Source organism: Pongo abelii, chromosome 16, assembly GCF_028885655.2.
Source record: "Pongo abelii isolate AG06213 chromosome 16, NHGRI_mPonAbe1-v2.0_pri, whole genome shotgun sequence".
NCBI classification, from domain to species: Eukaryota; Metazoa; Chordata; class Mammalia; order Primates; family Hominidae; genus Pongo; species Pongo abelii.
In genome coordinates this window covers 30,872,469-30,899,623 of record NC_072001.2, presented here as the reverse complement: position 1 = coordinate 30,899,623, position 27,155 = coordinate 30,872,469, and the positions used below count along the sequence as shown (strand labels likewise).

Genomic DNA, 27,155 nt, shown 5'->3' with positions numbered 1-27,155 from the left:
GAGAAAGTTTGCTAGCAAGATGAAAATTATGATTTTACGTAACTTAATCACAGAAATGACATCCCATCACCTTTGTCACATTTGATGAGCTAGAAGAAAGTCAAGGTCCTGCCCCTGTTCAAAGAGAAGGGACCACACAAGGGCATGAATACCAGAAGGTGGGGATCCTTTGGGGCTATTTTAGATGTCTCTTCACCATACCAACTAACAGACATCTAAAAACTAAAATCTCAAAAGTAGCCCATGTTGTTTAGGAGTTCTACATCTGTTCTAAGGAAAGCTTCTGATGTAAACAAGAAGCCATGCACAAAGATGTTCATTACAACATTTCTTATAATAGCAAAAACTAGACACCACCTAACCATCTACTAATGCAGGAACTGCTAAATAGCTAATGACGTATCAATGCTCTTTAACAATAAAAAGTAGGGGCCATGGCATACTGTTGAGGGAAAAAACAATTTGCAGATATATATACATATATATATATGGTATCATGTTATTTAAAACTCAACAAACAATATTATATATTTCTATACTCTATTTACATACACATGTATATGCAGAAAAATATTTGAAGAGCACCCACCCAATGACAATCCTGGTTATGACTGTGGAGCCAAAGAAGGCAAACTGACTTGAGTGTGGTTGTCAAAGGGGATTTTACTCTTATTTGAGAGACCAGTTAATTTCATGAAACATGGCAGCTAGACTACTCAGGTTTAAATCCTGGCTCTGCAGCTTATTGGTTGAGTGACTTTGGGAAAAATACTTAACCTCTCTGAATCTGTTTCTTCTCCTCTAGAAGAAGGATGATAATAACGCCATTGTTAAATTAATTTTAGCCTAAGGCTGCCTCCTTACATATTTTAAGTTTGTCTTAAAGGTTTCTCTATACATAGTGAACTGTAACCTACCTGGATGAGTAAACAGAGTGTAACCTACTCTTGTACCAATCACTGAGTTTCAACCAATCAAAGGTGGCCAACTGTTCAAACTGGGTGCAAATAAGGCAAATGCCAAGCTGTAACTAATGCAGCTGTTTCTGTACCTCACGTGTGTTTTCTGTACATCTCTTTCCTTTTTCTGTCCATAAATATTATCTGACCATGTTGCAACCCCCAAGAGTTGCTCTGAGCCTATTCTGGCTCTGGGGGCTACGTTCTTTGCTCAATTAAACTCTGTTAAATTTCATTTAAGTTTTTAACTAAACAAGTATTTGTTGTTTATCTGAAATTCAAGTTGAACTAAGTGTCCTATATTTTAATTCGGCAATCTAATCCTGGCATGGAAAGACCCTGAAGCAATTTGAGGCAGAGGAATAACATAATCTAATTTAAGACTTAATAAATACATTTATTTATAAAATTTAAACTCTGGGCTACTATAAATGAGTTTAGAGGATTTTGAGGCATATAAATAAGTCCCAGGAGCATTTAGAGAAATTCATGATGCAAAGTCTCCATCTAACAGGCAGAGCAGTTGGTGCAGATGAGATGAGCCTGATGTCCAATCGGCCTGCAGGAGCCATGAGCTGTCTGGCACTTCCTTGACTGCACCTTTGCATGGTTATTTATATGTTATGTTATCCAGGCCTCTCATGCCCAGTATCTCCTTCCGTCCTGACCACATCCTTGCGTGGAAAGTAGGTCAATGGTAAATATGCAGTCGTTATGCAGATGTAGAAACCGAGGCTCAGAGAGGTGAAGTGACCTACCCAAGGTCACACAGGGAGGCGGCACAGGGCCAAGGTTACAACTCAGGTCCCTGCAACTCCAAAGCTCTTTCCCCTCTTCCTCACTGCTCTGGGTTCTTCAAGGCATCCAGCCTGCAGTTTATCCACGCCGGAGGCCTGCAGGCAGGTCTGGGTGTGGGGCGCAGGAAGGAGCCCCCAGGGACAGCTGCTGGCCTTGGTGCCTGTCTGTCTTAGCTGAAGCCTGGCGTGCAGGTGGCGGACCCTCCTCGCCTCCTGGGCTGTGAAGAAGGAAGCGGCGATGGTGTGCTGCAGGCGGCAGGCGCAGGCCTCCAGGAGCACCATGGACCCCGCCCCGCCAGGAGCTGCAGGGCTCCCGCAGCCAGCGGGGCGGCCGCGCGGGGACGCGGGGACGGTAGCAGTGGGCACGAGCGGAGCTGTGGACAGAGACGAAGGGGCTCTCCGGAGGCGGCTGGTTGAAGAGGAAAGGGATGAAGCCCAGGACGGTGTATGCCACCTTGGGAAAGGAGAAAAAGGTACCGTCAACTCAGGGCCCCTCTGGCCACTCCCCACCTCTAGAGGAGGCTTGCCCAGCTTTCCCTGCCTTCAACTGCAAAATGGGTACAGAAATAACCCGTTTCCCAGGGTTTGAGGAAGACCCAATGAGACTAGGAGTCTGAAACAGGTTCTTTTGCCAAATAAAAATCACCATACAAATGTTACTATCGGTAGTATCTTTGAGCAGAATATTTTAGAGCAAACAAATTGTTGACTCTTGCTGAGTCCTTAGTGAATACTTTAGATGTCCTATTCCATCCAATATGCACAATTCTATGGGTCGAGCCCAGGAGGAGCCTAATTTAAAGGATGGGAAGTGGCCGGGCACAGTGGCTGATGCCTGTAATCCCAGCATTTTAGGAAGCCGAGGCGGGTGGATTACTTGAGGTCAGGAGTTTGAGACCAGCTTGGCTAACATGGTGAAACCTCGTCTCTACTGAAAATACAAAAAATTAGCTGGGTGTCGTGGTGCATGCCTGTAATCCCGGTTTCTCGGGGGGCTGAGGCATGAGAATAGCTTTAGCCCAGGAGGGGAGGTTGCCGTGAGATTGCACCACTGCACTCCAGACTGGGTGAAATAGCAAGACTCTGCCTCAAAAAACAAACAAACAGAAAAGATGGGAAGCCCAAAGCCACACATGGGTTACATGTGCTGACCCAGGGGTCAGTCTCAGCCAAGGTGGGTGCCTGTGTCCTGCTTATAAGCACTGGGTCCTGCAGTTTCCATGGGTATGTCCAGGTGAGGAAGAATGGTATTTAGAGAGGTAGGGAAGAAAGAAGGTCACCATTTAAACTTTGGAACCAACCTGAGTTGGATTCTGCACTAAGCCAGGTGCAGAAGGATAGCCTGCCACACCCCAAATGGTTCAACTGAATGCAGGAGAAACTCCCAAACCTTTCAGAAAAGATGAAATAATGTCAAAGCAATGAGCGGGCCTAGCCAATTTATGCTTTCCCAGAGCGTCAGAGAGTGCCAGCCACAAAACTTGCAGAGTGAGGGCCCGCAGCTTGCGAGAAAACGCTGGAAGCAATGGTGGGGCATCTCAGGCTTTGGAAGGCACAGAGAATGATATTGCAGGAAAATCCTCAGAGACTGACTCCTTGGCCAGAGTCTTTCAGAAAAGTCGGCTTGAATGTTTTAGGAAACCCATCAGATTACCTCCCTTCCTCCCTCCCTCCCTCCCTCCCTTCTCCCTCCTCCCTCCCTCCCTTCCTTCCTCCCTCCCTCCCTTCTCCCTCCCTCTCTTCCTCCCTCCCTTCCTTCCTTCCTCCCTCCCTTCCTTCCTTCCTCCCTCCCTTCCTTCCTTCCTCCCTTCTTTCTACCCTCCCTCCCTCTCTCTCTCTCTGTTCTTTCTTTTCTTTTCTTTTCTTTTTTGGAGTCTTGCTCGCCCAGGTTGGAGTGCAGTGGAACAATCTCAGCTCACTGCAAGCTTCGCCTCCCAGGTTCAAGTGATTCCCTCACCTCAGCCTCTTGAGTAGCTGGGATTACAGGCATGCATTACCACGCCTGGCTAAGTTTTGTATTTTCAGTAGAGACGGGGTTTCACCATGTTGGCCAGGCTGGTCTTGAACTCCAGACCTCAGGTGATCCACCCACTTTGGCCTCCCAAAGTGCTGGGATTACAGGCGTGAGCCACCATGCCCAGCCCCCTATTTTTCTTTTTATGTATACACGAGAAAGATACGACAGAATAAACCTATGTTAAATAATAAGTGAACTGTTTTATACAAATACAATTAAAATTCTAAGTGATAAGAAATCATTGTGTCAAGATTGAATTGGCAGCATTTTCTGCCCTAAGGATACATAAAATAATGGTGTGACTTGTAATTGATGACTATCTGAGATTTGGTGAAACACAGTCAATCAGGGAACATGCTTAGAACATTGCCCTTTACTGTGAACTATGGTAAGAAATGCATTACAGGCATGGCGGCTCATGCCTGTAATCCCAGGCATGTGAGGCTGAGGTGGGAGGAGTGCTTGAGCCCAGGAGTTTGAGACCAGCCTGGGCAACATAGTGAGACCCCATCTCTAAAAAAATTAAAAATTAACTGGGTGGTGGTGGTGCCTGCCTATAGTCTCAACTACTTGGAAGGCTGAGGTAGGCAAAGTCGGAGGCTCCTTTGAGCCCAGGAGGTCAAGGCTACAGTGAGCTGTGATTGCACCACTGCATTCTGGCCTGGGCAACAGAGTGAAACCCTGTCTCAAAAAAGAAAAGAAAAGAAATGCATTTTACATCACCTCCAAAGCACAGATTGTATTGTAACTGAAGAAAATACTCACAAAGCCATACACTCCCTTATTGCCTACAACATAATCTTATAATTTTCCAGTCTATTCTATTTCATTAAAATCCTGTCTATGATGCCTTAAATTGATTAAATTGATTTTTTGCAGTTTGAAAAACATTTTCTTAGTGTGTAATAAGTACTTGATAAATATAAGCTGTTAATATTATTAGCTCAGGGTCTGACACTTTGATATGTTTTATGCAATGGACTTTTGTGTGAGATCTCACTATTAAAAATAAAAAATAAAAAGATCTGTGGCAAAAGAAAGGATTGAAAAACAGAACTCTTGATCTGATAGTAATGTATCTGATTATAGGTTGACAGTAAATATTTTCTATATCACTGTTAAAACAGTAAATGTTTCAAGCTTTGCAGGTCATACAGTCTCTGTTGAAACTACTCAACTTTACAGCCACAGACAATACATTGACAAATGGCATGGCTGTGTTCTAAAAAAAAAAACTTTATTTACGAAACAAAGAAGCCATTGGATTTGTCCTGAACGCTGCAGTTGGCTGCCTCCTGATCAAGGCCATTCCAAAGCCCTCCTCCAGTCTGATGTAGACAGATGTGAGCTATTAATAGCAGCCACCCTTTATTAAATATCTCTTATGTGCCGTGGAGCTTACTAGGTACTTTAAGACAATACCACATCGTAAGATGCACAATAGCCTCATAGGGTTAGGATTGATCCAATTTGTACAAATGGGGAAAATGGGGCTAGGACATGCTGCCACTTGTGAAAAGTGCCCTTGGGGGCAAGTCATTTTAAGGTGTCTGGGTGTCAGCATCCTCACCTGCAGTAGGAAGTGAAAATAGAACCCACTTCCTAGGGCCATTGTAGGTATCCAATGAGTCCCTCTGCCCATGGTGTGGGGCCCCATGGCTGGATTCAAGGGTTATTTCTTGGAGGCAAGTCAAATGTAATCACAAGTCAAGGGTTTAACAGACCCTCCCCCTTCCCTCAAGACAATGACTCCCTTCCCTCTTCCCGTCATCACACATCATACTTGACCGTGAGTGTGATGGGCACAGTTGGCAACTTCTGATTCCAGTCCACGGTTGCCTGTGCCAGAAGGAAGGCCACATGGTCTGTGGCCACCAGGAGCAGGGCAAGCAGCCCCAGCCTTAGAAGACAACTCAACAGTTCCTCCTGTGACAGCCTCAGCCGAGCCGCTTGCAGCAGCCAGCTGGGTGGAGGGGCCATGCGGTGTGTGGCCTGGGCCTGTGATAACTGCTGGGTCAGCTGTTGTGTGGCGCAGATATTGTCAAACCGCAGGTCCATCAGGTAGCAATGGAGGTACCATGCTGACTCCACGAGGAGGCCCAGCATAAACAGCCCTGTGACCACTCGCTGGGTCCTTAGCGCTGCTGCCCGGGCCAGGGACTCCAGGCCAGAGAAATCCTCCAGGACCTGCTGAGTGACCCTGAGCATGTGCAGGTAGAAGGCAGAGCCATTGTCCTGGGCTTCAAATGTCAGGCCCCAGCTGCCCACCTGGCCTGCAGGGCCCAGAGCCCTTGATGTTGTGTGCAGCTGGTGAGACTCTACAGGGATCCCTCGGTGACACACCTCAGCACCTGCCCGGCTGCACCCGCATTGGCCAGGATGTTGGGCACCACAGCAATGGCCAAGGTGGCAGTGCTGTAGGACAGGAGCAGCCGGCAGCCCTGCTCCATGTCCAGGGTGGGCACGCTGAGTGCACACAGTCAGTGGACTGAGGGCACCAGGCCCAGGCTCAGGAAGACCAGGAGGCCACAGACAGTGGCCACCATGGCTGAAGGTCCAGGAGGATAAAGCAGCAAGGATGCCAGCCGATGATAAGCCAGACCTGCAGCAGCGGCAGCCAGGGAGGCACACAGGAGGAGCTGGGTCAGCAGCTGGCCACAGCTGGCTGGAACAGGCTGAGAGAAGGCATCCCAGGAAGACTGCAGTGGGGCAATGGCCTTCCAGAGCCCCAAGTGCCAGGACCTCCACCTGCACACAAGGAAATTGAAGAGCATCTCTATCAGGAGGTGGGTGAGTGTCTGTCCACTGCCCCTGCCCCACAAACCCATCACCCAGCTTTGCTAACAGACTCCACCCTTTTAGTTATCCAGGTGGACCCATCAGAGTAACTCACTCTATAGCCACGTAGCACAAGCTGAACCAATCAGAGCCTTCCCCAAGATTATTCTCTCTGGAACTGTCAGAAAAGAGCCCAAGTCCCATGCAGTTCCTGAAGATGTGAGGATGAATGCCTGCCCTGCTTGAGTCCATTATTACAGTTTTGTGAAGGCAACTGGTCCAAGAGAATGAAAGAGTCATGGAGTGAGAAGTACAGGTGAAAGAAAGAGAATTAGTAAGAGGAGACAGAAAAAGTGAAACAATTTCACTTGAATTCATAGTCTTGGTGGCTTGCTGTATGATGCTGGACCTTCTGTTCTTTCTGGACTTCAGTTCTTTCTGGACTTCAGGGTCTCCTCTATAATTTAGGAGTGAAGAGGGTGGACTAGTGGGCCTGTGAGTAACTTTTATATTCCATCATACTTTATTCATTCAGCAAGCATTTATTAAGCAACAACTTTGTGCTAACCACTGGAGAAACAGAAGTGAATAAAACAGAAGTCCCTACCTTCATGGGGCTTGAACTATGATAAGACCGATGGCAGAAGAATAGTAAGGAAAGCTTGGATTCTGAACACATTTTGTTGGCAGAGTCAACCAGATTTGCAGAGGCTGATTGGTTGTGCAGAGAAAGAGGGGAGTCAAGGATGATGAGGAGCTTTTGTGTCTCAGCAACTGGAAGCACTGAGGTGTCATTTCCTAAGATGAGAACTCTGTGGTCAAAACAGGTTTGAGTGGAGGGGGACAGAGGAGGAATTCAGTTCAGAACTCTTAAATTTGAGATTCAGATGAGCCATTCCGTGGAGCTTTTGAGAATGTGGTTGGAAATAGAAGTCAGGAATTTAGAGGGGAGGTCAGGCTGGAGTTATAAAGTTGGGAGTCATTGATTTATAGATGGCTCCCAACTTTATATCCCCACCTAAAGCTATGGTGCACGATGATGTTCCTCAAGACAGTGTCCTGCTGGGGAGGAAAGACATCCAAGGACACGCCTCAAGCCACGTCAAGGTTAAGGGTTCTTAGATGAGGGAGGAACCAGCAAAGAAGACTGAGAAACCAATGTGGTGCTTAGGAAGCCAAGTAAACAAAATGTTTCAAGAAGGGAGTGATCAAGTACATCAAATGCAGCCAACAGGTCAAGAAAGATGAGGACCAAGCAATGCCTATTAGCTGCTTAGCGGACACTGTTGACCTTGGCAGGGACAGTTTGGTGGCTTTTTAGGCCAAAACCTAACTTGGGCTCTTTTCTGACAGTTCCAGCAAGAGACTGGGTCCCGGAGAGACTGGAAGAAGAAGAACAGGAGACGCAAATAAAGACATCTCTTTCTGGTAATTTCTGCAGTAAAAGAGCAGAGAAATGAAACAGTGGCTGGTAGCTACGGGAAACTGGACCAAGATAATGATGTAAAGTGAGGAAATCTATAGCATGTTTACAGGTGGGAGATCTCATCAAGAGGAGAGACGGTGACAAAGGTGAGACTCCCTGGAGTGGCATCTGTAGGGGTGGGGGGCAGAGGGTGAGACTGAGAACACGCAAGGTGGGGCTGGTCTTAGAATGGAGCAGGGGCCGTTCATCCTTAATAGCAGGTGGGAAAGCAGAGGAAATAGGTACAGATGATGGTGAATGAACAGGCAATGTGTGTGCACTTGTGAAAAGTATCCTCTGATATACACAGAACAGAGTAATGTTAAAGGGCATGAACTCTGGACTGCTTGGGCTCAAATTCCTGCTCCATCACTTGCCAGCTATGCGACCTTGGGTCCATATCATAAGCTCTCTCTGTCTCAGCCATCTCATCTGTAAAATGGAGCAATAAAAGCAGGCACCTCCTGGGGTCACTTTGTTCCTGGCACATGGTAAGCATCACATCAGCTATTATCTACCACTAGCGTCAACTCCACTGGGGCAGGAACTTTGTCCCTTTTGATCACTAATATGTCCCAAGTGCCTACAATAGTGTCTCCATGTAGTGGGTGCTCCAAAAATATTCATTGAGAGTAGCATGACCAATTGCTTCTGTTTGCTCAGACTGGCAGGAAGCAAGGTCAGCAGAGAAGGTGAGATGCTGGAGGAGGTGATGGATGCTTGAAGAGGAAGAAGGAAGTACAAAATGGTTGCCCAAGAAAGTGGGAGAACAAATGAACTAGGGCAATAACATATGTGCTGGGCAACACTGAGGCCCACTTGAGGTTGAGATCATACATTATGTTAAGTGAGAGCAGGCAGAAAGGTTATATGGGAATAGGGTTTTAATGGGCAGGGAGGGTAATGGGGAGGCTATCGCTGTGTTGGTTACAGGCATAGCTGCTGACTTGCTCCACCATCGTCAGCTTGAAGAAAAGCATGTGACTGGGTCTAGTTGATCCACGTACCTCTGATCCCCTGGCCACAGTGACTGGTGCGGGGATTGCACCTGACCGGAGGTGGGCCAAGAGAGCTTTCCTCGGGGGTTTGCTGCAACGACTGAAAAAAACAAAACAAAACTGCTCTTAGTTGCCTTGAATGCTAAGCTGGTAGGAGGGATGCCCGAGCCTTGGGGAACACCATGTAGTGTGAGTCGGCCGGGGATGAAGGCAGCACAAGGAAAACAGTGTTAGGAAACAGAGAGAGAGTCCCAGTGGCCTTGCTGGAGTACCTGGATCCAGACATGCCTGAAGCCCAAATCTATGCCGGACCACACACTAGAAAATGTCTGTTTTTCCCAAGGCAGTGTAAGATCAATCTGTCACTTGCAACTCAATGAGTCCTGACTAATACAGAAGCCTTTATCACGGGGAAATAATCCATGCAAAGCACCTTACACAGGGCCTGACACAAAAGAAGGATCCTATAAAACTGCACCTCTTGTTACTCTGATGACATGTATGTCAATGATGTAAAAGTTCACTCGAGTCTCCTCTGTGCCAGGCTCTGTGCTGACCCCTGTGGACACCAAGATGAATTAAGTCCTGGTCCCACTAAAGGAGTTCACAGTCTAATTCAGGAAAATTAAATAGATCATTAGAGTTTAAGTTCATTAAAAAAGAATTCTGAGCACGGTATGCCTGGGCCGGGACTGGGGTGGGATAGATGGAGAGTGACCCAGTTTTACCTGGGAGTCAGGAAGACTTCCTGGAAGAGGTGACATTCCAGCTGGGGGTGGAAGGACAAGTATCAGTTTGTAGGTGAAGAAGGGAGTTGGACATCCCTGACAGAAGGAACAGTGTGTGCAAAGGTCCTGCGCTCTGACCATTGGGAAATAGGGAGTTGGGAGGACCAGAACAGTGGGAAGCTGCAGTGAGGCCTGTGGGGCTGGAGTGGAGGTCATAATCTTGAAACCCTAAAGGCTGAATCATATGCAAATGTGCTTTATTGTGGCTGTGTGTGTGTGTGTGTGTGTGATCTGCCCCCATTTGGAAATAAATAAGTTTCACATTAAAATCTGGGTTTCCGTCTTTTCTTGAGAGATGAGAAGACCTGGGTTAGAGCTCCCACCTTTGCAACAGTTAGCTGGAGCTGAGTATCCACTACCCCCTTCCACAGGGGAGCAATCCGGCAGACTGCACCCCAGTAATCAATGAATGAGCCTGTCAGCACTCCCACAGGCGCATCCCCTTCCCAGCTCCTGAAGGCATTTGAATTTGGGACTAAACACCCCCTTCTACTATAGGCATGCTGCCTGAACGGCAGTGCTTTCAAGCAGGCGGTTGCTGGCCACCGTGGCAGGTGGAGAGGAAGTGGGGGAATCGCTGGGACTTGGGAATCCCTGTCGCTTCTGCTCTTCCACTTTTTAACGAAGCTCTCCTGGTTGCCTTGTCCTGCCCTTTTTGGGGTCCACCTCCCAGAGGGTTGGGCGAGCTGCCTCATCTTCTGCCCACAAGCAGGAGCGGGTGGAAGGTATGGGAAGAGAGAAAGACAGCCTTTCCAAGCAACTTCTCTAATCTTTGTAGGAAGGTAGAATTAGCCCCATTTTACAGAGGAGGAAACTGAGGCACAGAGAAACCATACAGCTCCCCTTTCCCTCCCACTCCCTAGTTGTGTGCCTCCAAGGGGAGCCTGATCCCTGCTCTTGGAACTGCCAAGTGCTGGGAGCAGTGGCTCTGGTCTCCTTCCCCAGCTCCCTTCCTGTCTTTAGCCTGACTTGGACCTGGCTTCAAATCTCAGCTCTGTCACTCCCTAGCTATGAGACCTTGGGCAGGTGACCTCGTCCCTCTCTGCCTGTTTTCTCCTCTTAAAAAAGGTTAATGAGACTGGGTGCAGTGGCTTACACCTGTAATCCTAGCACTTTGGGGGTCTGAGGCAGGTGGATCATCTGAGGTCAGGAGTTTGGGACCAGCCCCAACATGGTGAAACCCTGTCTCTACTAAAAATACAAAAATTAGCTGGTTTGTGGTGGCCCATACCTATAGTCCTAGATACTGGGGAGGCTGAGGCAGGAGAATCACTTGAACCTGGGAGGCAGAGGTTGCAGTAGGCTGAGATCGTGCCACTGCACTCCAGCCTGGGCACAGAGCAAGACTCCATCTCAAAAAAAAAAAAAAAAAAGGTTAATGAAAATAACAGCTAACATTTATTGAGCACTTACTGTGTATCAGGCGCCGTTTTCAACAATTTCCCTTCAAATTCACGGAACTCTTACTTTGAACATCCCTTTATGGTAAGGATGTTATTTTCGTTCTTCAGCTCAGAAAACTGAGACTCAGAGAGCTACGTCGCAACCACGCCACTCAGCTGTTAATGGTACTGCCATGATTGCTAACCAGCAGGCTGGCTTCAGCCTATACCAGTTAGCCACTGGGCTCTGCTGCGGCGGAGGGGATAGTTCACGGACCTCGTGATTACTTCATAGTGCAGCTGGTACTGCAAATAGTAGGTACTCAATAATGTAAATTCCCCATGCACACCCTCTGCAGTTATTGCCCTGCACGTCTGCTATCAGGCTGTTCTGAAAGCCAGTTCCTACCTGGATTGCCGACACCTCTCCAGCATCTCTGTACCCCATCACTCCCAGCAGGCTTCCCCTGAGCCCCCACTCTGTGGGATGGACCAGTTGGGGCACAGCAATTTTCCCTTATAAGGACATGTTGCCTGGGTCACTCTCAGGCCTGAAGGGGAATGTCCTGCGGCTTGGATAGGGGAAGTGACATTCTCATAGTCACACAGCGATTGAATGGAATACCTGTGGCCACAACCCTCAGAGGGCCTAACACCCTTCCCAGACCTCGCCCCCTGCAGGACGTTAGACCAGCCACCAGGTCTGCAAAGAACTAAGTACACGAGGCTGACCAGCAGCAGCAAACTCGTGTATCCACCCACAGGGGCCAGCCTGCTCAAGTTATGAACAAAGCAGGACAAATGCAAACAGCAGTGAATTGCAAAGTGTAGCCCCCCACTCCCTCCTGTCTGAGCAGTTGTCACTCATCTCCAATTGAGGGTCAAAGCCTCTTGAAAATGAGGCCCACCGTGACCAGATTTTCCAACTTTTCTAAAGACGCCAGTCATTCTTTTTTCATGTAAATGCCAGCATTTTTTTTTTTTTAATGAAAGACTATTGTGCAGACCAATCTTAACAGGTCTCTGGGCCCAAGCCAGCATGAGGACCATCAGTTTTCACCTTCTGCAGGAGGCCTTAGTCAGGCCTGCTGTCAGCTGTCTGCCTGCAAGGAGGTGTCTAGCTATTCCCCAAAACTGCAAGGGCCCTGGACTGGAGGCAGCAGGCCTGAACTCAAATGCCAGCTTTGCTACTTACTGTGCTGTGTGACCTTGGGCAAGACACTGTCCCTCTCTGAAGTTGTGCATCCTCTGCTATAATGAGGGGAATATAGTACCTACTTTAAGGACTGTTTGAGGATTCAATGAAATAATGCATGCAGAGTGTTCATTAAGCAATAAGTAAATGCTTATGCCCCGTTCCCTCCTACCTGCGCTGACAGCTCTGCTGAGTGAGCCCCTGTCTGCTCACATCTGATTGTTCAGACTTTTGATGCTCACCAGGCCACCCTGGCTTGGATCCCATCACATAGCAAACTTCAGGGCATTGTGCTGGTCAGACGAAACAGTCCTAGAAGCCAGCCACCAGCATTTGCCCAGTTTCTGCATGGGCACTAGGGAGCTGGTTAGATAAGGACCAGGCAGTTCATTTCCAGAAGGCCTCAGGTAGATATGTAAGATTTGGGAGCATGGGGGCAAAAGGAGTGAACAGGCAAAAGATATTTGCGGCTTTTCTCGGTACACGTAGGCAGTTACCTCTGTCTATGTAAGGCTGGCCTGACCTCAAGGCCCACAACATCCAGAAGGGGCTTCTGAATCATCAAAAATAGAATCAGCATTGTTGAGGGGAATTTGTGGATGGAGGATTCAAAGCCATAAGACACAAGAGGAAGAGGAAGAGGTAAGCCTTCAGATCTTCCTGGAGAGCCTGGTCTGGGATCAGAATCAGAGATCCATAGAATATTATTTTCAGTAGAGATGAAGTTTTGCCATGTTCCCCAGGCTGGTATCAAACTCCTGGGCTCAAGGAATCTGCCCACCTCAGCCTCCCAAAGTGCTGGGGTTATAGGCATGAGCTACTGCACCCAGCTGCATAGCCTATTAGAGTCATTGAATTCTTCAGCCTTCTTCAATGTTGCCATTGGTTTGAGATGGTTTGAGAATATGGAGAAGCAGCCAAAACCTTCCTATATTGCTGGTGCTATCCAATAGCAACTGTACGTGAGCCACCAACTCGAACCGTATGCATAATTTAAACTTTTCTAGTAGCCCTACTCACAGTCCACTGATTCAAATGTTAGTCTCATCTAAAAACACTCTCACAGAAATATCCAGAATAATGCTTGACCAAATATCTGGGCACTATGGCCCAGCCAAGTTGATACATAACATTTTTTAAATTAAAAAAATTGAATTTTAAAAAACAGATATTAATTTTAATAAAATATTTTAGTCGATGTAACATATCAAAAATATCCTTTCAACATGTAAACAATATAAAAAATTGACAGGATATTTTACATCCATTTTCTCATACTACAACTTTCTACTTATGACAAATCTCAATTTGAACTAGCCACATTATAAATGTTCAATAGCCACACACAGCAAGTGGCTCATGTGTTGCACAGGGCAGCTATAGACCATTTCCATCATTACAGAAAGTTCAGTGGGCAGGGCTGCTCTAGGCCATTAGAACCCGTGACCGCTAATGCTGAAATGGACCTCCCAGATCATGCAGTCCAAGTGTCATAGATTCAAGTGCTTTCACAAGCCAGGAAAGTGACAGAGTTGAAAGAGGAGAACCAGTGTAAGACATTGAAGAGTGGTGGGGACTGAGGCTAATGAATGTTTATGTTCCAACTTAAGATTTCCTCCACAAACTACTCAGCTCCAAACAATTGTTGTCAGGTGCCAATGAGGGTCTCATATAGCTAGATAGATCTGGTATTTTCCTTTCCAAGAGAAGAAGAAATCCAAATTTTTATGTGAAATCTCCTGAATTTTAATGACTAGCAAATAATAATTTAAAATTCATCAGGGGTCGGGCACAGTGGCTCATGCCTGTAATCTCAGCGCTTTGGGAGGCCAAGCTGGGAGGATAACTTGAGGCTCAGGAGTCCAAGACCACCCTGGGTAACATGGAGAAACCCCATGTCTACTAAAAATAGAAAAATTAGGTGGGTGTGATGGCGTGCACTCCCAACTACTCCGGAGGCTGAGGTGGGAGGATCACCTGAGCCTGGGACATGGAGGTTGCAGTGAGCTGAGATGACACCAGGCCACTGCACTCCAGCCTGGGCCACAGAGTGAGACTCTGTCTCAAAAAGCAACAGAACCAAACAAACAAACAAAAAAACCTCACAGGCAAGAGGACAAACAAAACCTGGCTGAGGGCTGCCACCAGATTGCAAGCTCTGATGTGGTGTCAGCCCTTTGTGCCGCATTCTTCTCAAAGCTTGTTTCTCCAGACCCCTCCCCATGCTCCTCCTCCCTGCCCTGCATCCGGGAGGTGGACCTGGACGGGCTGCATCAAAGCCCCTCTTGCATTCTGGCTCCTGTTGGTGCAACACATAAAATTTCATGTGTCACCTTGGCTGGGCCATGGTGCCCAGAGATTTAATTATGCATCAGTCTTGATGTTTCTGTGAGTATGCTTTGGCATGAGATTAACATTTGAATAAGTGGGCTTTGAGTAGGGTGGATCACCCTCCAGAACGTGAGTGGGTCCCATCTATCAGTGGGAGGCCTGAATATTGCAACAGACTGACCCTCCCTGAGTAAGAGGGCGCTCTGCGGCAGTCAGCCTTCAGATTCCAACTGCAGCACTTTCTTGGCTCTCCAGCCTACTGGTCTCCCATCAGATTTTGGACTCACTAAGCCTCCACAATGGTGTGAGCCAATTCCTAAAAGAAATCTCTCTTTCTCCTCTCTTGATGAGATGCACACACACACACACACACCCTGTTGGTTGGTTTCTCTAGAGAGCCCTGACTCCCCAGCAGGAGAGCTGAGGGACGGAGGAGAGGAAGAGCTCACCCTTTCCTGCAGCCACCAAGAGCCGGCTGTGTCCCTGGAACCAGATCCCATCAGGGATCTTGCTCCCTTGAGGCCTTGGGCTGGGAGGTGCTCCTCCACTCCCCCTCCCTGATTTCTCAGCACTGGGGTCCCACACTTTTCCTGTAGTCCTCCTACTCTCTGCTCACCTTGCAACTTGACCTTTTACTAAACTCTCCACAGATTAGCTAGTTTGCATGCTTTCTATTTCCTCTTGAGACCCACCTATGTGCTCTCATTTCTCAGATAAAAAAAAGTCAAAATCCAAAATAGTAGGCCAGGTGCAGTGGCTTGTGCCTATAATCCCAGTGCTTTGGGAAGCAAAAGCAGGAGGACTGCTTGAGGCCAGGAGTTCAAGACCAGCCTGGGCAACATAGCAAGACCCTGTCTCCACAAAAAATAAGAAAATAAGCCTGGCATGGTGGTGCACAACTGTAGTTCTATTTACTCAGTAGGCTAAGGTGGGAGGATCACTCGAGCTCAGGAGTTCAAGGTTACAGTGAGCTATAATTGCACCCTGTGCCCCAGCCTGGGCTACAGAGCAAGACCTAGTCTCAAAAAAAAAAAAAAACAAAAATAGTAAAGAGATCTGCTCAAGGCCACACAGCGTGTTAGAGATGGAGGCAGGATTCCAATGAGGCTTATTGAACTCCTTGTTTAGTGACTTTTATTTCATCTCTTCTTTTACACCTACCATCACCACCTCCATTTCTCCACCTACTTGACTCTGTATCTGTTTGACACCCATACTGGAATATGTCTATGTCTAATCTGTCACTCTGTGTACCTGTAGCTCATCACCTTTGCATGCTCCTGTGTTTTTCTTAGTGTATTTCCTCTATATTTTATTTAAATACTCCCCCGGTGATGGCCACCAAGGTGGCCTCAAACAACAGTGGCACAAACGTCCTTTGTCACTGTCTCCTTAGGGCCCATGGAATAGTGTTCTGGGTCGTAGGAAATACAGATAATGAATACCCCTAATTACTGCTAAGTTGCTGGTCGGGCTAACAGGGTTTCTGCTTCCTTATATCCCACCAGGACTTACTGTCCACTTTTCTTGTTTTTGCCAGTCTGATTGACGTGTTGTTGAATTTTATTTTAATTTGCATTTATTTGCAAATTATAAACACACAGGTTTGGGTATCTCTTCACAACCCTGTTGGCCATGTAGATATCCCTTTTTGGGATGATATTTCACAACTTTTGTCCACTTTTCTCTTGGGGGTTATGGTAAATGGCTTCCAAACATGGCAGCCCACTGTCCCTTCCCTCCCTGGTGGATGCTGCCCCTGCCATCAAGGGCTGGAGTCTATTTCCTTCCCCTTGAACCAGGCCAGTCCTGTGAGCTACTTTGACCAATAGAATTTGGCAGAATTGACGTTCTTAGACTTCCACATCCTGCCCTTAGAGGCCTTTTAGCTTCAGTTTTTGTCCTCCTTGAAGACCACTATCATGTAAAGAGGTCCAGGATAGACTCCTGGAGAAGCCACGTGAAGAGAGGCCCTGAAGTGTCAGTGGCCACTGCAGAGCTTCCAGCCCTAGCAAAACTCCCAGCTCATGGGGCAGAGGCAATGCCATCCCTGCAGAGCTCTGTCCAAACACAGAAACGTGAGCCAAGAAATTGCTGTGTTTCAAAGCTGTAAGTTTGGGGATGGTTTGTTATGCAGCCACAGAGAACAAAAACAAGGTTTTGTTTGTCTTGTCTTTTCTAAGTTGAGGTGCTCCTCATATCTTGTGGACATGAGCCCTTGGTGTAATCCAAGGAATCTGAACCAGCCCTGCCACCTCCTTGCTCCCATGCCGCCATGAGCACACTGTAATGGTGCTGCCTTCTACCCACAGATCTTCTTTTTCACTAAGAATGGCAAAGCCCTTCAGGCTTCAAGGACTGAGCAACATCCGATCAGAGCAAGCTAGGATGGCTTCTCAGGAAAGCTGCAGAGAGACCTGGTAACCAGAAGAGGCAGAATCTAGATATCCAAATGCCACAAAGTTCCAGCTCAGAGCACCCAGCTAAGTGAGGCAATCTGCTCATCTGAACCTCTGCACTTGCCGTCCCCCTGCCTGGAAGGTTCTCCCCAGAGGCTCCCCATCACTCCTACCTTCTCCCTTCCTCCCATGTTGCCATAAGCATCTGGCTGACTCCTTTAGGTCTCAATCCAATGCCATCTCCTCAGAGAAGTCCTCCCCAATCACCCTGGCTAAAGTAGCCTCTGAGTCAGTTTATCATCTCGATCAGTTTCATTTTCTTCTTAGTCGGCATCATGACGCACAGTATTTTATTTATTTGTTTATCTTCCTATTGCCTGTCTCCCCTGCCAGTGTGTAAGTTCCATGTGGGGGGGACAATGAACCAGAACATGACAGGTTCCCAATAAATGTTTATTGAATGAATAAATGGAAGAAGGAGTGAACAAAGTAATGAACGAAACAGACCGCAGATCAGAGGGCGAGATGGCTTTCTCATTAATTCTGGTGCAGATTCAAGCAGCAAATATTTACTGAACACTCGCTATATGCCATAAATTGTTCTAGGAACTGGAGTTTCAGCAATAAAAAAAGTACCATTTGTATTTTCATAAATTTATATTCTAGAGGGAGAGGAAAATAATAAGAAAATAATTTATACAGTGCCCTAAGTATTAAGGAGAAAATACAGCAGAGTAAGCGGGTGGAGGGTAATGAGGATGATATTTTAGACAGAAGGTTAGGAAAGCCTCTCGTGGGAGGTGACATCTGAGCAGGGACTTGAATAGAGTAAGTGGGGAAACCAGGCATATATTTGGAGGCAGAGTGTTCTGGGCAGAGGGAACAGCATGTGCAAAGGCCCCGAGGCAGGAGAGTTTGAGTAGATGGCTAGAGAGTGGAGGGAAGAGCAGAAGAAAATGAAGTCAGAGAGGTCAATTCTGTAGAATCTCCAGCCCAGAAATTTGGGGCTCTGAAGCTCTCTTATGTTCAGAAAGGCAAATCATCTCCAGGTCCAATGTTGATGAACATTCTTTATTTCACAGTATTTTTTAACAGAAGTCTTTGAAATCATGATTCATCTGGTTACAAATCCCACCAGTTTCTCTTTGAATGAAACTCTCGCCTCCAGTCCCATACAAGCGCACCTCCCGCCAGCCCCAGTGGGTTGTAACTGTGATCCAACAGAGTGCTCTGCTTGGAAAGGAGGTAGAGCTCAACCTCCAACTCAGAGGGCCTCTCCCACTGCTCTCAGGAAAACGCCCATGGTTCACTCGTGCTGTATCAAGAATGAGTGCAGCTGGGCACTGCCTTCCCAGCTGGCCAAGTGCTCCTAGGGGAATCTCCACCCTCAGAGGCTTAGGAAGGGGAAGAGTGATGATTCAGGGCCCCTGGGCTGGTGTCTTTTCTGATACTGGGCTAACACTGGGCCATTCCATTCAGCAGACACTTCCTGAGGACCTGCGCTCTTCACTGGGATGCCAGAATGCTTCTGCTTAGAACAAAGAGGGATTAAACCTTTGAGGGCAGACACCACTTTCATCCTTAGGCTCATGGGGACGTCTCAGTTTCACCCATATGTAGAAGGGGACAATCATTTTGCTTGCCTGAGGCATTTCACCCTCGCCTTTTATAAGGCCCCAATTTATCTTTTGACTTTTCTCTCACCCCTGACAAATGGGGCCTTTGATAATTAAACATGCTTACCGCTTAAGGTGGGGTGTGGGGAGGTCAAGGCCACCTGCTGGGACAGGAAGCAGCTGACTGCCCTGCAGCCACAGAGGCCCCTGGGGGCCACATGCAAGAAGGTCCTGGCTGGAGGGGTCATGGGTCACCCCATGTGAGGGCAGGACCCAGGCCTGGCCTGATCCCAGAATTATGGCCAAACTGACCCAGATGAAACAGGAGAATCCTAAATCTCTTGGGTCGAGATGTCAGCTGGGGTTTTTAGAACTTCCCCTGGTGTGCTCAGGAGCCCAGAGAAACAGCAAAGAGGCTTTGCACAGTCTCAAGTCCTCAGAAAGCCATTTGTCCCTTTCCCTGTCTCCAAGGATTAAAAAAGAATCTCTGACTGCTGGTTATCGGCAGGGGTAAAACAACTGGTGCAGAATGGACACCAACTAAGCAAAAACACACACTGCTTGTGAACAGCTGGAACAACTGGTCTGGAATACTGTATCCCAGGAAAGTGATCTTGAAAGACAAGGTAGTCTCTCCAGTGTAATCAAAAGTAGTCACTGGGGGATAATGTTAGCTGTGCCCATGGGAATGGATAGCCTCCCATCCCAACTATACGAGACAAACACTGTGCCACATTTGCTCAGTGTTGACAAAACTGGGCTCTCTTGCATCCTAACGATAAAACAGGTCACTGATAAAGGAGCGTATTTCTCAGGCAGCAGATCTGAGAGATATCTGGGCCTTGAATTGCATGAGAGAGAGAGAAAGTGTCCTAGATAATGGCTCGTGGACCCAAGTAGACCACTGGAGGTCACCCTTGCTTGCTGCATATTGGATTACAGAAAAGAATTATTTGATTGTTTTGTAGAGTCCTAGCAACAGGTGATGGTGACAGCCCTTTGAGATGGTTCAGCCTCAAGGGAGTCTCCCAGACGGACTCAGAGGGTCCAAAATGTGTCCTTGGCCAAGGTGCGTGGCAATGCTGTGACACTGATGGAGTGCATATCAGCCCAGTCTGGGAAGGTGCCCAGCTGGAAGATGGTCTGTGCCTAGGTATTCATAGCCAAACTGAGAAACAGGAGACCCATCAAGTTCATCAGGAGGCCTGTCCACACCTGAAATAAAGCCCAGACAGAGGGAGGGGTCAGCACCTGACCCACCATACAGATGGGAACATTCAGACTCAGAGACAGGAAGTCACTCACCCGAGATCACACAAACAGGAAGTGATGGAGCCAGGACACAGACCCAGGTCGGTCAATGCCTGAACCCTTCAGTCTTTACACCACCCTAGGCTGTCACTCAAAAACTTGCAAATGTACCCCTTCATTGATGGCCTGTAGGTTCCAGGCACTGTATACCATGCAGTTGTCATAGGATTATGCCATTTAACCCAGAAAGCAACCTTACAAAGGTGATTCTTATTAATCCCCATTTTATAGAAGAGGAAAATGAGACCTAGAGAAGTTGACTTGCCCAAGGTTACCTAACTTGAAAATAATCTTGTCTGATCATTAAACACCCCTATCCCACACACATATACACAAACACACACACACGCACGTACAAACACATATATGTACACATATATACAGACACACACTTCAGGTTCAGTCCAATCAGGGAGTCTTAGTCAAGGCTACCGTTGTCCTATTGGGAAGCATTTTTCTTCTGTTGGTGGCGAAAGTGCCCATCTCCTCCCCACCCTGGCTGGCCTCTTGGACCGCTCAGTCCACCTTGGGCTGAAAATCCCTGTTTTCCCACCTGGGTCTTCCGGCTGCCCCGCCTTCACATAGCCCAGCCTGAATCACATGGTGAGACAGTTACTTCCTTTCCAATTCTCTATCTGTCGATTCCTCCCAGAAAAAGTCTCTCTCTCTTAGGGGTGTGATAGGAAAATAAATCTTGGGGCCCCCAAATCACTAAGCTGAAGGGAAAAGTCAAGCTGGGAACTACTTAGGGCCAAAATGCCTCCCATTTTATTCAGTCATCCCTCTGCTCACTGAGATGAATGCATATCTGATTGCCTTCTTTGGAAAGGCTCATCAGAGACTCAACAGAATGCGACTATTTGTCTCTCATCTACCTGTGACCTGGTAGCCCCTCCCCTCTTTGAGTTGTCCCGCCTTTCCGGACCAAACCAATGTTCATCTTACATATGTTGACTGATGTCTCATGCCTCCCTAAAATGTATAAAATCAAGCTGTGGGCCAGGCTCGGTGGCTCACGCCTGTAATCCCAGCACTTTGGGAGGCCGAGGCGGGTGGATCATGAAGTCAGGAGAACAAGACCATCCTGGCTAACACGGGGAAACCCCGTCTCTATTAAAATACAAAAAATTAGCCGGGCGTGGTGGCGGGCGCCTGTAGTACCAGCTACTCGGGAGGCGGAGGCAGGAGAATGGCGCGAACCTGGGAGGTGGAGCTTCCAGTGAGCCGAGATCACGCCACTGCACTCCAGCCTGGGTGACAGAGTGAGACTCTGTCTCAAAAAAAAAAAAAAAAAAATCAAGCTCCATCCACCTTGGGCACCATCCACCTTGTGCTCCATCCACCTTGGGTGCGTCTCATCAGGACCTCCTGAAGCTGTGTCACAGGCGTGCATCCTTAACTTTGGTAAAATAAACTTCCTAAATTTACTGAGATCTGTCTCAGAGTTTTAGGGTTCACAGGGGCCACAGTGGCTTCAGCACTTCTCTGCTCCTGTCAGTTGCCCTTTTAACAAGGAGAGGCCCAGAACCTTTTCCAGGCAGCTGCTATCAGGGAGAGCTTAATTCTTTTGTTTTTGCTGATTTGCATTTATTTTTAGACTTACCAGCCATGGCGTATATTAATAAAACCAGTTTTCCATTGATGCATGCACTGGAATACTCTTAAGGTTTTTTGTTTTTTTTTTTAATGTCAAGCTGATTTAGTAAAGGTGTTAAATAAATATTACCACGGAAGGGTGGGGGACATACTGTGTGTGCTGTCCTGCATCTCTTCTAAGGGCACAGAGGTGGAAGCCCCGGCACCTTCGGAGGATTAGAGGGAGCCCGGCCTACACGTTGGGGAAAGTGGCGGAGGACTGAGTCTCCCTTTGCCAGGGCTCGAAATTCCTGCTGGTCCCATGTTAGCTACGTGATTAACACCTAACTCATTACTCTCAGGGGCAAACCTGCAGATGGGCCATCCCTGCCTGGGACTGGCTGACCGGGGGTGCCCCTTGTACCCCTCCACATCTCTTGCAAGTCTCTACCTCTTGAGGACTCTCCATTTCTCTGGCTGTCTTTGTTCTCCAAATGTGTGCTGTTCGCATTGCTGCCCTCTTCGCTGTCTTTTTCTCTAAGTATCCTCCCTACTTGCACACTTGTCCTTCCCACCCTAACAATCCTCTCCAGCCAGCAGCCAAAATGATCTTTTACAGACAGAAGTGAAATCACGTCATTGCCCTGCTTAAAACTCTATCAAGGGCCCCAACTGTGGTTTGAATAAGATAGGAAGTCTGTGCCCCGCCCCCGCTGTTCCCTGACCCCGCGTCTCCAACCTCACCCTTCCCCAATGCCACTGCAGCCACCCCAGCCTCCTGGCACTCAATTTCTGGAGCACTCATTGCTGTTCCTCACTTCCAGGCCTTTGCACTTGCTGTGCCCACCGCTGGGACTGCTCTTCCCCTTTTTCGTTTCAAGCCTGGCTGCTTCCCATGTCACCTCCTTGGAAAGGGCTTCCCTGCCACCTCTCTCCCCCGTCCTCTTCCACTTCCTCATGTTTTATTTCCTTCTGAGCACCTAGCAATATTGAAATTTACATAATTTAAGAAAATCTGCTGAACTTGTTGACGTCTGTCTCCACCAATAGAAAGCACCCTCCTTGGGGCCGGGCGTGGTGGCTCACGCCTGTAATCCCAGCACTTTGGGAGGCCGAGGTGAGCAGATCACAAGGTCAGGAGATCGAGACCATCCTTGCTAACACGGTGAAACCCTGTCTCTACTAAAAGTACAGAAAAATTGGCCGGGCGTGGTGGCTGGCGCCTGTGGTCCCAGCTACTCCGGAGGCTGAGCCAGGAGAATGGCGTGAACCCAGGAGGCGGAGCTTGCAGTGAGCCGAGATCGCACCACTGCACTCCAGCCTGGGCGACAGAGTGAGACTCTGCCTCAAAAAAAAAAAAAAAAAAAAAAGAAAGAAAGAAAAAAAGAAAAGAAAAAGAAAAAGAAAAAAGAAAGCACCTTCCTTAGAGGCAGATCTGTGTCTCTCCTGCTCTGTAGTGCTCCCAGTGGCTGGAACATAGAATGCACTCAGTAAATACTGCTGAAATGAATGAATGAACAAATGAATGAGCGTCTCTGTCTCTCTGTCTCCTCTCTTCCCTATTTACTCTGTGTCTCCCTTTCTGCCTCTCTCTCACTCTTGCTCTCTCTCCCCATTTGTCCTGCAGGGGTCTTGTGCCTGGAGGGCCTGCATGCTGAATCGGTTAAGCAGGACGCCCTTCTTGGCTTTGACAGCTTTGGAAGGATTATTTGCAAAGCCAGTGGAGAGGGAAGAGGCTGCAGGAGTCAGGAACGGGGAGGGAGGAGCTGGTTCAGCGGGGAGCTTCCAGGAGAGGGAACACATTGCCAATGGCTAGGCCCTGCTGAAAGCTGGTGGGGTCCTCCCACTGCTACAATCCTCAGCTTCTGTCTCCTCCCCAGCTGGCTGGGCACTGAGGCCCACCTCTGAGTCCCAGGGTGTGTCTGCTACTTCTCTCTCCTGAAGATTCTGGGCCCAAAGTAGGGTCCAGAGGGAGGGGGAAGTCCCTTGTGCTTGAAGCAAATTTTGGAAAGTAATCAGTAAGGCAGTGTTTCCTGAAATTGTCTAAGTGTGAGAATCATCCCATAGTCTCTGCTAAAATGTATGTTCCTGGCCCCACTCAGAAAGACCTATTCAGAGATTGGGGAGTGGGTTCACGGTGCAGGAGTCCTGCATAGAGGCCTTGCCCCCCACCGCCGCTGTCCACCTACCTCCCAGGGCCTCTGCTGGGAAATGCCCAGACTCAGCATGTCTTTGACCAGCAAGTGTCCAGTGGCAAAGGCGATGGAGTTGGGGGTCGTCGAGACTGGGAGCATGAAGGTAAAGGAGCAGCTGACTGTGCCCAGAATCATCAGATACGGGGGCTGCATTCTCAGACGGATGGCCTGGGCCCAGGAGAGGCGGGAGAGAACAGGAGAGAGACCAACGCAGAGCGACCACAGCAAGAGAGAGAGAGAGGCAGTTGGAAAGAGGGACACAAAGATGTAGAGACAGAGAGACAAAGACATCCACAGAGATTGGCAGAGTGGCAGAGAACAACAGGGCCAAGTAAGAAGACGGAGTTAGAGAGACAGAGAGAGAAAGGCAGTCAGAAAGATACATGCATAGGCAGAAACAGACACAAGCAGGTAAGAAGAGAACCAGATAGAGAGAGAGGTGGAGAAAACATTCCCAGAGTTGGTGACATTCAAAGGCCACATTGTGATTTGATCAGGGATGGGCTGGGGTGATGTACCTAGAACACTCCTTCTCCAATGTGAGAGTGCAGAAAAGCACTTGGAAGGCTGGTTAAAGCCCACGTGGCTGGCCCCACCTCACCCAGAATTGCTGATTCAGTAGATCTGGGGTGGGACCCAAGAATCTGCATTCCTGAGATGTTCCCCTGTGCTGCAATGCTATTGGTCTAAGGCCTGTACACTGAGAACCAGGGCTTTAAAACACTTCCCCTGCCTGCTCCTTCCCTCAGCCAAACAATCTCAACCCAGAGTTGGCCTCCAGATACATCTTGTTGGGGGCATCCCTAGATTTCAGTGAGAAAGGAGCTCACGAGAGCATCTGTTGGCATCTCTCCCAAATTACTAAGACTGCTTGTGTGAAACCCCCCTGTGGGCTGGCCTCAGTTAGTGGGCCACCAGTTTGTCACCTCTCCCGCCTACAATTAATATTGATCACCTCTCTGGCATTTTACTTAAATAGGATGCTTTTGGTCCTTCTCGGGAATTTTTGCAACCAAAAGCATATTTATTTTCTCAAAAAACACTAAAATCACCCTCTTGGGTGTAAAATGTTTTTTGATTTTGATGATAAGCAAAGTTTACAAGAATGTGTCATTTGCAAGTGTCTTTTCCAGCAAAAGCTGCCCCTTACAGACTTGGCTGGGTTCTACGCTCCCTCTTCTCCCGCATACTGCCCATAGCACTCCCATTTCTCTTAGTCTCCTGAGGACTCCCACCCAGTACTGCTGTAAAATGGTGAGCCACTTTGGAAGGCAATTTCCTCATATCGAACAACATTTTAAATGCACATGCTCTTTGACCCAGGAATCTCAGTTATAGGAATTTCTCTAGATGTAATCAATGACACATAGACAAGGCTCAGGTGATGCAACGTTGTTGAATAACAGCAATGTCTGGAAATACCTATATTTCCACTGGGCAGAGCCATTGCTTAAATAAACCAACAACTGTCCATTTATAATGGAATACTCTCCAGTCATTGGAAAATAACACAGTGTATATCTGTGTGCTAAAACAGATAAATTGATGCATAAAATAAACAAACAGAAACCAAAGACAAGGTGCTGCAGATAAGTGTGCTGGGGCCTCACTGCGTGCCTACAAAGCATTTACTTGCAACCTTAATTTATCAGTGTGGGTTATATTAAGGTAATTATATGGTCTGGTCTTTAATCTGTTTAAATATAACACTATATGGATAGTTTCTTTTTTAAAACTCCTAGTATAAAAGTTACCTGATCATGTACATACTGATCTTTTCATACAATCATGGTTTCATTTTGCTATTTGCATCTCTTTTTACAGATAAGATTGAATTATAGCTTTCTCCTTTCTTGCTCTCCTATCTGGTTTTGGGGCCAGGGTTTTGCTAGTTATAAATTGAGTGGCCATTTAGTGTATTTTTCTATGCTGGTGAACAGTTTGCTTGAGTTGGGAACTCTCTGTTCCTTGCAAATTTGCTAGCTCTCACCCAGCAAACCCACCTGGGGCTGGTGATTTTGTTTTTTGTTTTTGTTTTGAGACAGGATCTGGCTCTGTTGCCCAGGCATCTGCCACGAAGCCTGGCCAATTTTTGTATTTTTTGCAGAGATGGGGTCTCACCATGTTGCCCAGGCTAATCTGGAACTCCTGAGCTCAAGCAATCTGCCTGCTTCAGCCTCCAAAAGTGCTGGGATTACAGGCATGAGCCACAGAGCCTGGCCTGGGGCTGGTGATTTTTAGCCCAGTAGTTATCAATGGGTGGTGGGGAAGGATTTATTCCCCCAACAGGGGATATTTGGGAATGCTAGGGGATATTTGGATTGTCATGATTTAGGGAGGCGCCAGTTGCCTCTAGTGAGCAGAGCCCAGGGATGCCGCTACATACCCTGTAGTGCACGGGACAGCCCAGATGGCCCTGAGGTGGTGGCAGGCTCGGCCTTACAGGCCTGAGGGTGCAAGATGTTCAAAGAACACTTTAGAAGGAACACATTTCATGAAAGATAAAGCTGGTCGAAAGTGCAAGCCTATTGACGTGTTCGATTTTCCTGATAATTCTGATGTCTCAAGCACTGGCGGGCCGGGGGAAAATGAGAATGATGAAGAACCTTATGAGACCTTTGTTCAGACAATTCTGGAAATGAAGCAAGTGAAATCGAATCTGTAACAATTAGTGCAAAAAAGCCAGGAAGAAAGCTCAAGCCCATTAGTGATGACTGAAAGCCCATTAGTGATGAAGAAAGTGATACAAGAAGGAAAGTTAAATCAGCAGAGAAAATAAGTACACAATGACATGAGGTTATTCCAACTACAGCATCTTCAGAACTTTCAGAGAAACCAGCTGAGTCGGTCACTTCTAAAAAGACAGGCCCCTTAGTGCCCAGCCCTCTGTTGAAAAAAGAGAACTTGGCAATAGCAAGTCAGTCAAAAACTCAGAAAAAATGGAAGATGTCTTGTGACAAAAGGAAGAAATCAAGAAGTAAAGCCGTAGGCTCAGATACTTCCAACAATGTGCACACTTGGTGTCTAGAAGGAATGAAAACCAGGGACATCATGGAGTTGAATATTGTTTTGCCTGAATTTGAGAAAACCCACCTAGAGCATAAGTGAAGAAACTCAGTCACGGAGAGATGAAACAGTTTGCCCAACGTCACACATTTTCATCCAGGCACTGATAGTCTTCCACTGATTTTATTAGACTTTGGAAAGTGGACAAGATTTGATAAAAGGAAGGAGCATTGGGAAAGCTTTCTGTCCATGGTTTCTGTGTTAGACTGTATTGCCTGGCTCCTCCTGCACGAGCCTCTGAATGTTAGCCAGGCATACATTTGATCCAGTAGTTCCCAAGACT

The 27,155-nt window shown here is 47.5% G+C and overlaps 2 pseudogenes; one reads left to right on the top strand and one right to left on the bottom strand.

Moving 5' to 3' along the window:
• Positions 1-1,585: 1,585 nt before the first annotated feature.
• On the bottom strand, positions 1,586-23,959 carry LOC100441460 (osteoclast stimulatory transmembrane protein-like; annotated as a pseudogene).
• Positions 23,960-26,216: 2,257 nt separating this feature from the next.
• On the top strand, positions 26,217-26,914 carry LOC100444392 (centromere protein U-like; annotated as a pseudogene).
• The last annotated feature ends 241 nt before the right edge of the window (positions 26,915-27,155 follow it).